We start from the raw sequence: 9,931 nt of genomic DNA, 5'->3' as shown, positions 1-9,931 counted from the left end.
GGAGACCTTTCGGGGCAGCAGGCGGGCGGGCGGGGTGGTCGGTGGCTGGGCCGGCCGGCCAGAACCGAGTGAGCGAGCGAGCAGGCCTGGCACGGGCGGGCAGCCGAGCGCGGGCGGCAGCAGCGGCGGAGGAGCCCCCGCCCCGCGGGCCCCGGCCTCCAGCAGCACCTCAGGAGGGCTGCTTCCCCGCCAGGTGAGGGCGAGGCAGGCGGCGGGGTGGGCGAGGGGATGGGGCTCCACCCCTCAGCCACGCTGCCCAGGGTTGTGGCCTGGTTGTTGGCCACCAGCCACGTAACCTTTGGTGACCTTTGCACAGCCACCACAGTGATGCCACCACAACCGTCCAGCCCGCTCTATGGGCGTAGCACCCTCAGCGCCACCAAAGGCCTCAGGCCGTCGTCACCTGTGTCTCCTTCATGACACCCGCTGCCCCCCTGCGTTGCCCCCCTTTTCACCTTCCACAGCCTCACTAGATCTGGCCTCCGTTGTCGCCACTGTGCTGTCGCTGTCGCCGCCAGGACAGGTGTCATGCTGCCATCTCCACCGAAATGCCCTGCACTGTTGCGCCGTGGCGTCATGGCTTCTTTGGACAGTCTCGTTGCCATCTCCCTTGCTTACTGTCTCCTCTTCTCTAGCGTCCTCCGCCGACCCCATTATCGCCATGCTGGTTTTACAGTCCGCCGTTGATACTGTCACAGCTGCTGTATAAGAATTGCTGCCATATATCCGTTAGTGATACCGTTCCATTGGGTTTTCCCATAGTACCGCCATCTTCTTTGCCGCTGTTACCACAGCTTCTTTTGCCTTCCCCCTCATCACTTCATCAGCTTGTCTGTGCCATCACAACTTTCCTTGTGGCGCTATCATTGCAGTTGCTTCCCTTGTTTCTTTCACTTTCATATTTCCCATATCTAGGTCAGGTTTGACAACTCTTCTATTTCTCTTTAAGCTATTGGAGAATCACCACTACCAGAATGGTATATATGTTAAGAATGCTTGATGTTGCCACCATTCCTTTTGTACTTGCCTTTTTTGCCATCCTTGCCATTTATCTCATTACCATACAAGAAGCCCGTCCATACTCATTACTCCTTTTGCTGGTGTTTATGACATTTTCCTTTCCAGCTCATAATTGTTGTGGCATCTGTTTTGCTTATTATTGCTTCTGAAATGTTTTGCATCATTGTTATTGTGGCCTTTGTTAGCACAGTTGACTTTCTTGATTTCATGCTTCTTAGATCTGCAAATATTTTGGAGAAACCATTTATTTCCCATTGCTTTATCTGAAATTACTATCACAAGCTCCACTTAAATTCTTTTTGTCATTGGATTTTGATGTAATTGTAGAGTTGGAAGGGACTCCAAGGGTCAACTAGTCCATCCCCCTACAATGCAGGAATCTCAGCTAATGATTTTTGCTATTACAGTACTAAAGTAGTTGTTTCTGCTCTCTTTGACATTCTTCCAACAGTGATAAGTATGTCATTCTGAGCTCCTTTGATAGGAATTTCTCTTGCCCTGATCCATTTGTGAAGCCATACAGTAGATTTGGTATTTGCTCATGTTATAGTCTTGGCTTTTGGCATTGTTGTTTGATACATCACTATTGCAGTTTTTCTTTTCTACTTCCCTTGTGCATGTTTGCTACATTTGATTCTGTTGCCGTCATGGTACACGTTGATAGATCATAATGCTTGGCCAAGCTCCTATTACCACTCTGTAACAACTGAGGAGCAACAGTGCCATACTATTGGTAAATTCAAACAATAGGAGCGTATTTGACCATTATTCTTCCTCTTGTTTGTTGTCCTGAGGGAAGTCGGAGGATGTCAAACTGACAAGATAGCTCAGTGGCAGGATATCTTTAACTCACTCCATTGAATACAGTCCTCTTTCATTGGTTGTGTTCTTAAGCTGAAAGCAGTCTGAAGTACGGCTGGATTCCAAAATTCACTATTCTGTACAGTATTCAGATTTTGGGCAAATACCAAACATGAACTGTCAGACACAGAACCATGGTTGTCAGATGTTCAGTTTTGGCTATCTGATTACACATGGTTAGTGGCTAATCCACAACACGAACTGTAGCAGTAAATTCTCTTGTGAATTTGGAAGAAGAGTGACTTGGTGTAAGCATAGCTGCTTTCATATTTATATCGGTCTTCAGGACTTCGCTTACTGTTTTCCCGACAATTTAAGTATCAGCTGCTGACAGTGGAATGAGGAATGGTGTTCATGCTGAGAGGTGTAAGGAAAAGAAACAGAGGTATATTTTGTTTTAGTTGTGTTCTTATTGGTCTCCCTGTTCTTCAGATCAACTGCCTCTGGACCCAGTCAAAGCTCCTGCTGTGGTTTAGAGGTGAGAATGTGGAGGAGAGAGAGTGAGTTATGGTAATGTATGGAAAGAAAAAAGAAATTAAAAGAGTAGTGAAGCTACAGAAGCACTGTAGGGTGCTGTAGTCAGTAGGAGGACAGACCCTGAAAACTGCAGTGATGTTAGTGAAAGCTGTAGGCCTATAGAACCACTGGCTTTGATATTGGAGAAATCATGAGCTGTACCATATGGGATTTATTTATTTTTTCAGGCAAAACATGTCTTAAATGTTTGAATGTCTGGCCAGCATGTTTCATCTTCTTTTTCAGTAATTCCATTTCTCAGTTTCTTCCTTACATTTTAAAATGCATTAATCCATTTCTCACATATTCAGAATATTTGTTTTCCTTTGCAGGGCCTTTATTTTATTTTGACAATATCAATAAATGATTTACAATGTTCTGAACAATGATCTGAAGAACATTAAGGTGCAATAGTTTCCAATTTGTCCTGCTTTGAATGTGAACTGGCTTAGGGATTCATTTTGAACTTGAAGATAACCTCTGATAGAAACAGGAAATGTTTTACAAGATTAGTCCAGTGGTTTGGTCGATTTTATATGCCCTTGTGCTCATTGAAATTTTACTAGCCATCACAAGTATGTTCTAAGCTGCAAATGTAAAACTGCTTCTTAATTTGCAGGTCTCATTAGGACAAAGAGAGCTCAGTAGTGTTGGGCCTATATTTTAGGGTTTCAGCTTTTAGCAAATTGTTCAGAGGGAAAGTGCATCCTAACCCCCAAAATAATCTGTAGTCTTGTATACAGTATGCCCTTCTTTTGAGAGGTGACAATATGAAAACTTGGAAGGATAGATTATATTACAAACAGTTTGCTTTGGTGTATATAAACAATGTTAATCTGAAGTGGCAATATTCCTATTGATTACTGCAGAGACCCTTAAGCAATTTACTTCACAGAGTCCTGTTTACTTCAGTTAGGGCTGCTGCGCATTAAACTTTCAGGGTTAAGACCCAAAGTCCCCATCTACAAATTTACTTCTTATCAAGCACCATCTGATTCAATATTTATGCTTGCTAATACAGATTAGAATCATAGGGTTGGAGGGGACCTTTTAGGTTCTCTAGTTCAACTCCTGCTTGATACAGGAATTGCCATTTCATCTTGACTACAAACTGGGAGCATGGCAAAATGCAACCTTATCTTTCCTGGAAGCCTAGCCATCCTGATTTGTAACAATTTTCGGAAGAGTATATCTGTGTTGTTTTTTGTTGCAAGAGATTAAGGATTGTATTGACTCTTAGCTGGTAACACTGAATATTTTCTTCTTCCTGTGAGATGTGGAACAACTGGTTTGCTTAAGTGAGCTGTATTGGTTTTATTAAGCTCATTATTTGCCCTTATAGACACCTCTGGTGTGGTGTACCTTGAACACTCCAATTGTGTAGTGCATTATCGGCATGATGTGGGCTACTTAATATATTTTGGATAGCAGATACTGCCTCTAGTTCCCACCATGTCTAAATTAGATAGGTTGAGCATTATGTGATTCAGGATGGTACTGGCTTAGATTGTCAGCCTTCCGCTCTACCTGTGACAGTGTTGTTGTATAATAGGCAAAAAATTCCACAGGTGAGGTGCATTTCCATGCTTTTGAATTTTTTTTTGTTTTTCTGCACCAGCCTAGAAAAAAAGTAGGAAACCCTAATAGAAGCACTAAAGGAAATGCATATTCTGCATAAATGATTGCAGGGAAAATACTAATGCAGAGGGGGAGATATAATTGCAAAGCAGTTGAGGAGTTCCTTAGTCTTAACTGTGAATTCTTCCTACTTTCAGTGCCATTCTTAGCCAGTGTTAATCACAAAGATGCACAAAGATAGCTGGGGCGACATTTGGAGAAGGGACAGCCCCTAAATGAGTAATCATATTTCTGGTGTATTACCTGCCAATACTTGATGTAGTCATTCATGCTTGTAAATTCTCAGTTGCTTGTGGCACGTTATGAACAGTCTTTAAGCTGTGAAAGCTTTTATCAAACATTTATCCTTCTTCTCCCTTGTAAGTGATTAACAAATGATTAACACTGATACATGTAAGTGGTTAGGCAGGCAAGAAAAATAAATATGTATTTTGGATTTCAGTTCTGTAATCATTCTTTTAATATGTCCCCACTACAAACACCCACCCACCCACTGCATTTTGTAATAACTGCCTTTGAAATCCCAACAAAATAGAATAATTAAAATATCAAAAATATAATAGCAAATAAGAATAGTATCATTAAAACATTGTTAACAGTGGCAAATACTGAGCAGGAGCCAAAACCAATCTCAAAACCCTTAAAAGCCTGGGGAAACATCATCAACCAAAAGTTTTTACCTGTCATCTAAAATAAATCTGATTTTATGCCAAGTGGGGGCAGAATTCTAGCATTGAGATGTCACCGCCTATAAGACCCTCTCTCTGATAGGACACGATCATATCACCTCAAATGAGGTAATTAGAGATGAACTGCTAATGGTAGTCAGGTTGTTATAAAGTGTTTATTTTGAGCCAGGGATCACCCCAGTTTAAACCATGGAAACCGTTTTGAGTTTCAGGAATATGAGATGTAAGAACGACACATATTTCAGTACATAGTAACTACGGTACATTATTCCCAACATATTAGTTGTGGTAGGCCTTCCCAATCTTTGTGTGTGACTTCTGAGCAGGCTTAAGTTCTAGTTCTCACTTTGGAAATTTAGCCCACTGTGTACATAATGAAGTTGCATTAATCTGAGTCACACCATTGATTCATGTACCTCTACAACGCACTCAAGCTAGTACTGACTCCCCAGAGTCATAGATGGAGGTCTTCCCCAGCCTTGTTCCCTGATATCCTTGTAACTGGAGAAGCAGAGATTAAAGTAATAGATGTAGAGGGGAAATAACTAAGCAAAATCAAAATGATAACCTCAACTAGAATGTTGTATCCTAATTGAAAACCCTACATAGAAATATTCAGTGTGTCATCTGTCCTTGTAATTTTTCTGTTTCAAGATTCCTTGGTAGTAAGCTGCACTTTTCTATATACACTTAACCTGAGAATAAAACCCCTTGAACTCATAGGTGTTTCTGAGCAGGCATGCTTCAGATTGCTTTGTTAACTTGTTAAATGTTGTTCTTCCTGGGCAACTGTTCATACTTTTCAGAACACTCATTTGTGAGTTAGACAGGAACACAGATCCTCATCCTGAAGATGGACATATTAACTTGCAGTAGCTGGTGGGAGAAGCTTCATCGTGCTGCTAGGTTTTTCCCTAACTGTTTTATGTCTCAGGGCAACCTTTACTTGAAATGGAATTTGCCACTGCCTGTGTTCAACCTCTGGTAATTTGTTTGAAAATGATTTGTTTTGCTTGGCAAGTTTCCTCTTTTTATCTGTCAGACCTCCATTAAGTATGTTCAACTGATTCTGCTTCTCCCTCCCTTGTCCCTTGCCACTAAGTGGGGCCCAAATATTTACCTTGCAGGGAAAGGAGGGTTGATTATACATGGGATTTTAGTGACAATACTAGATGGTTGATCTTGAGACAACTGTCAGGTAACTGCAGAGGAAGAAAGTTCAAAGGATAGCTGCTCTACCACATGGTGTCTCTTTCTGTCTTTTTATTTTGATAACTAGGTTCTTCACTGGCAGGTTAGCCCAGAGTACGTGCTGAGAGGCTGCAGGAGCGTCTCCTTTGGTCATATGATGCCTAATAAATGTTTCACATAAATATTGTGGTCTCATTTTGGTCCCCAACCACACGAGCTGAAAGTTTACTTAAATTAATAGGCTGTAACAATGAGAATTTTAGTTTCAATTGTTGCCGTGGTGAGAATTACAGTTGTACATTCTCAGTTGCTTCATGTGCAAGCCTTGTGAAATCAGAGGAGCTCTCGCACAGCAGCAATCCTTTATGAATTGTACCTGCAGCAATTAGGATCTTCTGTGCCTGCTTTAACATTTTTTAAAAATAAAAAATAAGGTAAACCCTGTAATTATTTTAGTGCTATTTATGAAGCGCTCCTTTATTGTTCTCTTAGAGCATAACAAGGTGTGTCATGCTGCAATATCTCCACTGTCAAGTGTGTTTCAGAAATTAGGTTTGGGTCTCATCCTGAGGAACTGACTGTCCTAGAATGACACAAGCTTGTTTAGTGTCTCATCATATTATACTCTTGTGAGGAAAGTTTCACTCTTCTAGATAGGAGGAATATTCAGTTTAATCATTGTCTTTCTCTATGGATGGACTAAACATAAGCTCAGCTTCTCCATGACATCCGAATAAGGAGATGCTGTGCAAGCTTTATACAAGTGTCTTCATGCAGTGGTGGACTGGATGATGGCCAGTAAACTAAATTTCAATCCTGGGTAGGTGGAGTTTCTGTTGATAGGTGGTTTCCATCTTTGGAAGACTGGCCAGTTGCCAGTTCTGGAGGTTGTCGCACTCCCTTAAGAGGAGCAGGTACGCAGCTTGGGGGTACTCTTGGATATATCTTTGTCATTAGAGGCCCAAGTGACCTCTGTGGCGAGGAGTGTCTTTTTACTAGCTTTCTCTGGTTTGCCAACTTTGGCCATATCTGGAGCAGCATAACTTGGCCACTGCAGTCCATACATTGGTAACCTCTGGACTGGATTACTGCAATGTGCTCTTTGTGGGGCTGTCCTTGAGTCTAGTCCAGAAGCTCCAGCTGCTGCAGAATGCAGATGTTATACTGCTGATGGGAACAGATGATTTGACAGTATGTCACACCTCTGTTGAAACATCTGCACTGGTTGCTATGATGTTTTCAGGCCTGGTTCAAAGTTCTTGTGTTGACATACAATGCCCTGAACAACTTGGGTCTAGGATACCTGAAAGACCACTGAGATAATCTGGAGGAGTGCTGTTAGTTGTCCCCTGTGTTACAGGAGATCTTATTTTAAGTTCAGCCCTAAATATGGCTGAATGGCTTCATGAAATAGATTTCCATTCCTGCTCTCTACCATCCATAACCAAAAGTAGCCTACATGGCACAAAGTCATTTTTTTAACCATAGAACAGTATTCAGGTAATAATATTCTTTTGACACCATATATATATTTATTGCATGATATCCCACCTTTTTCTCCAAGGTGGTGATGAACATGGATCTCCACCTTCTCATTTAAAGCCCACAACAACCTTGTGAGGTAGCTTAGGCCAAGAGGTTTACAAAGAAGTTGCTGTCTTGATTTCAGAGTAACTATATCAAGGAAGTGCCATTAGAGTCATTGGTTTTATGTGTGCTTAAAAATATCAGGAAATCAGAAAATGCAGATTTATCACGTAAACCAGGATGCAATCCCCCATGCACAGTTACTTGTAAGTCCTGTTGAATGTGGTTTGGCTTACTTCTGAGTAGAAATGTATAGGATTCTGCTGTCGATAAGTGAGACTTCTGTTTAATATTTATTTTGGCTAGTACATATTCCAATGATTAGAAACTTTTCTGTTAGGTATTCATGGGGGGGGGGGGAATAACAGATTTCCCATTCATCCCCCCCCCAATTTAATTTGAAGGCAACACATTCAAGTTTACTCAGTTTTCCCTCATGCTTGATACATTACAAGTGTTTTGTCTTCCTCTGTAATTAATGCCCCTCCCTCTTCCTCATCCAGCATCATCAGTGATTTCAGCAGGAGTGTATATATCTCAGCTGTATAGACTTTCAATGGCGTTTACAGGGCAAATTCCTTTTACGCTTGTCCTCAAAACAGTATTTCAGTATTTCATTATCCAGTAATATTAATCAAAAGGCTATTTTTAAAATACTGACATATATAGATAGGTGAAGTGATTTTTTTCAGCAAGTTTATAATGTTTTGTAAGGGTTGTCAGAGTTTCAGTTTAAAAGACTGGAAAGTGAAACTATCGAAGTTAATCATTGTTTGAAAGAGGAAGGATATACAAATAACTCCTTTGCTTATGAAATCATGCAGTGTCTTGAAAATATGGGCTCTTTCAGTTTCTCTTTCTTTTGAAGGATTCTTAATGTCACAGAATCAAAAGTTTATTTACAGGGAAATCAACATCGTTTGTTTGTTGTATTATATAAAATGCTATATTACACATACATCCAATATGGCAGGTATATGGTAGAGGCAATTTTTTTACCTGTTGCTATGGTGGGGTCAGCAAGAGTAGTGGAGGACAGTTAATCTGCCCTCCCCCAAAAAGATTCGTAGAAGTTGTTCCTAAGCAATTCCTTTTCTCATAGATATCCTGTCCTCATATAGTTTCTTGTTGCCCTCTAAAATTAAAGCCACTTGCAAGGTTTGTTGTTTTTTTTTGAGAAACTCAGAGGTTTAACTGCCATGCATTTTTTAAAAAAGAAATGTATACAGTGGTACCTCTGGTTATGAACTTAATTCGTTCCAGAGGTCCGTTCTTAAACTGAAACTGTTCTTATCCTGAGGCTCGCTTTCACTAATGAGGCCTCCCGCTGCGCGTGCGCCTCCGGCGTGCAATTTTTGTTCGCATCCTGGGGCAAAGTTTGCAACCAGGAGCAGCTACAGTACTTCCGGGTTAGCGGAGCTCGTAACCTGAAGCGTTTGTAACCAGAAGCATTCGTAACCAGAGGTACCACTCTATGGGAATAAATGTGTTTCAAGGAACAAGATTGTAAGCAATACTGTATGTTTCATTTCACTTTTAATTTGTATACCGCCTTTCTATATTACTATGCACAAGGTGGTTTACAGCAACAAAATATACAACAAAGAACACACACCTTATAATAATCTGATCCAATACAGGAAGTCATAATAAAACATAACTTTAAAATGGAACAAATAATATCAAATAAAGTAATATTCAATAAAGTTAACTCTCAAAACATCAGCCAATGTTGAGCGAGCCCCAGTGGGTTTGCAGTAGGTGCCCAAGGATACCTAGTGCCAATATTGGCCTGTGCAGGACTTATGGATGTTCATAGCCCTTCACATTTTTTAAAATTTTATTTTTTGTAATTCCTGCAAATCAAACCAGTACTGTTATCCCCATATTGTGCATGGCAGGCCAAAATAGTAGTTTGGACAGTTCATGGATAAGTTGAGATTCGAATTGGGGACTTCTTAATTTATTACAGCTCATTCTCTGAACTACAGTGTTATGAGTCAGTTCATATAATAGAGGAGGAAGCAAGAAGAAGGAAGCTTATGGCAAATGCTGCGATTGTATTTATAAGGTGAATGGCAACCACATAGAGAGCCTTGCTAATGTGTAGGCCTGCCAAGGGAATTCCTTCCTTAGGGATTTCGCCTGCCACCAACATTTTTGTAAACAGTCCTGGAAACTTTGCTGAAGAATAGTATATAAATATTTTAAATGAAAAATAAATATTAGTTGAAACTGGTGTGGAAATACTGCAGATAGTTTTTGCATTTCTGTTTTACAGAGTGCTTTGCCATTATGTTTACCTCTCTGCCCCACTCAGTGAATAGAAGACAAGTAAATTATTGCATATAAGCAAATACATGAGGCAAATATATTTTGATATTTTGTCATTCTATACAGTGAACAATTCAGTTCGAGCTTGGCATACA

At 40.6% G+C, this 9,931-nt stretch overlaps 1 protein-coding gene across 2 annotated transcripts in view; it reads left to right on the top strand.

The window, feature by feature from the left end:
* ATXN7 (ataxin 7) overlaps window positions 1–9,931 on the top strand; it is a 90,381-nt gene that overhangs the window by 223 nt on the left and 80,227 nt on the right. The window contains exon 1 of one of the 2 annotated variants that reach the window (XM_035106747.3): window positions 56–193. The exons of the other annotated variant lie outside the window; for it this stretch is intronic. The gene's annotated coding sequence lies outside the window, so the exon portion shown is untranslated. Of the gene's footprint in view, window positions 1–55; window positions 194–9,931 lie in introns of those variants that run through there. 2 annotated transcript variants of the gene reach the window in all.

This window comes from Zootoca vivipara, chromosome 2, assembly GCF_965207765.1.
Source record: "Zootoca vivipara chromosome 2, rZooViv2.hap1.1, whole genome shotgun sequence".
Lineage (NCBI taxonomy): Eukaryota > Metazoa > Chordata > Lepidosauria > Squamata > Lacertidae > Zootoca > Zootoca vivipara.
The sequence above is the reverse complement of the archived record's forward strand: the minus strand, read 5'-3'. Positions and strand labels throughout refer to the sequence as shown.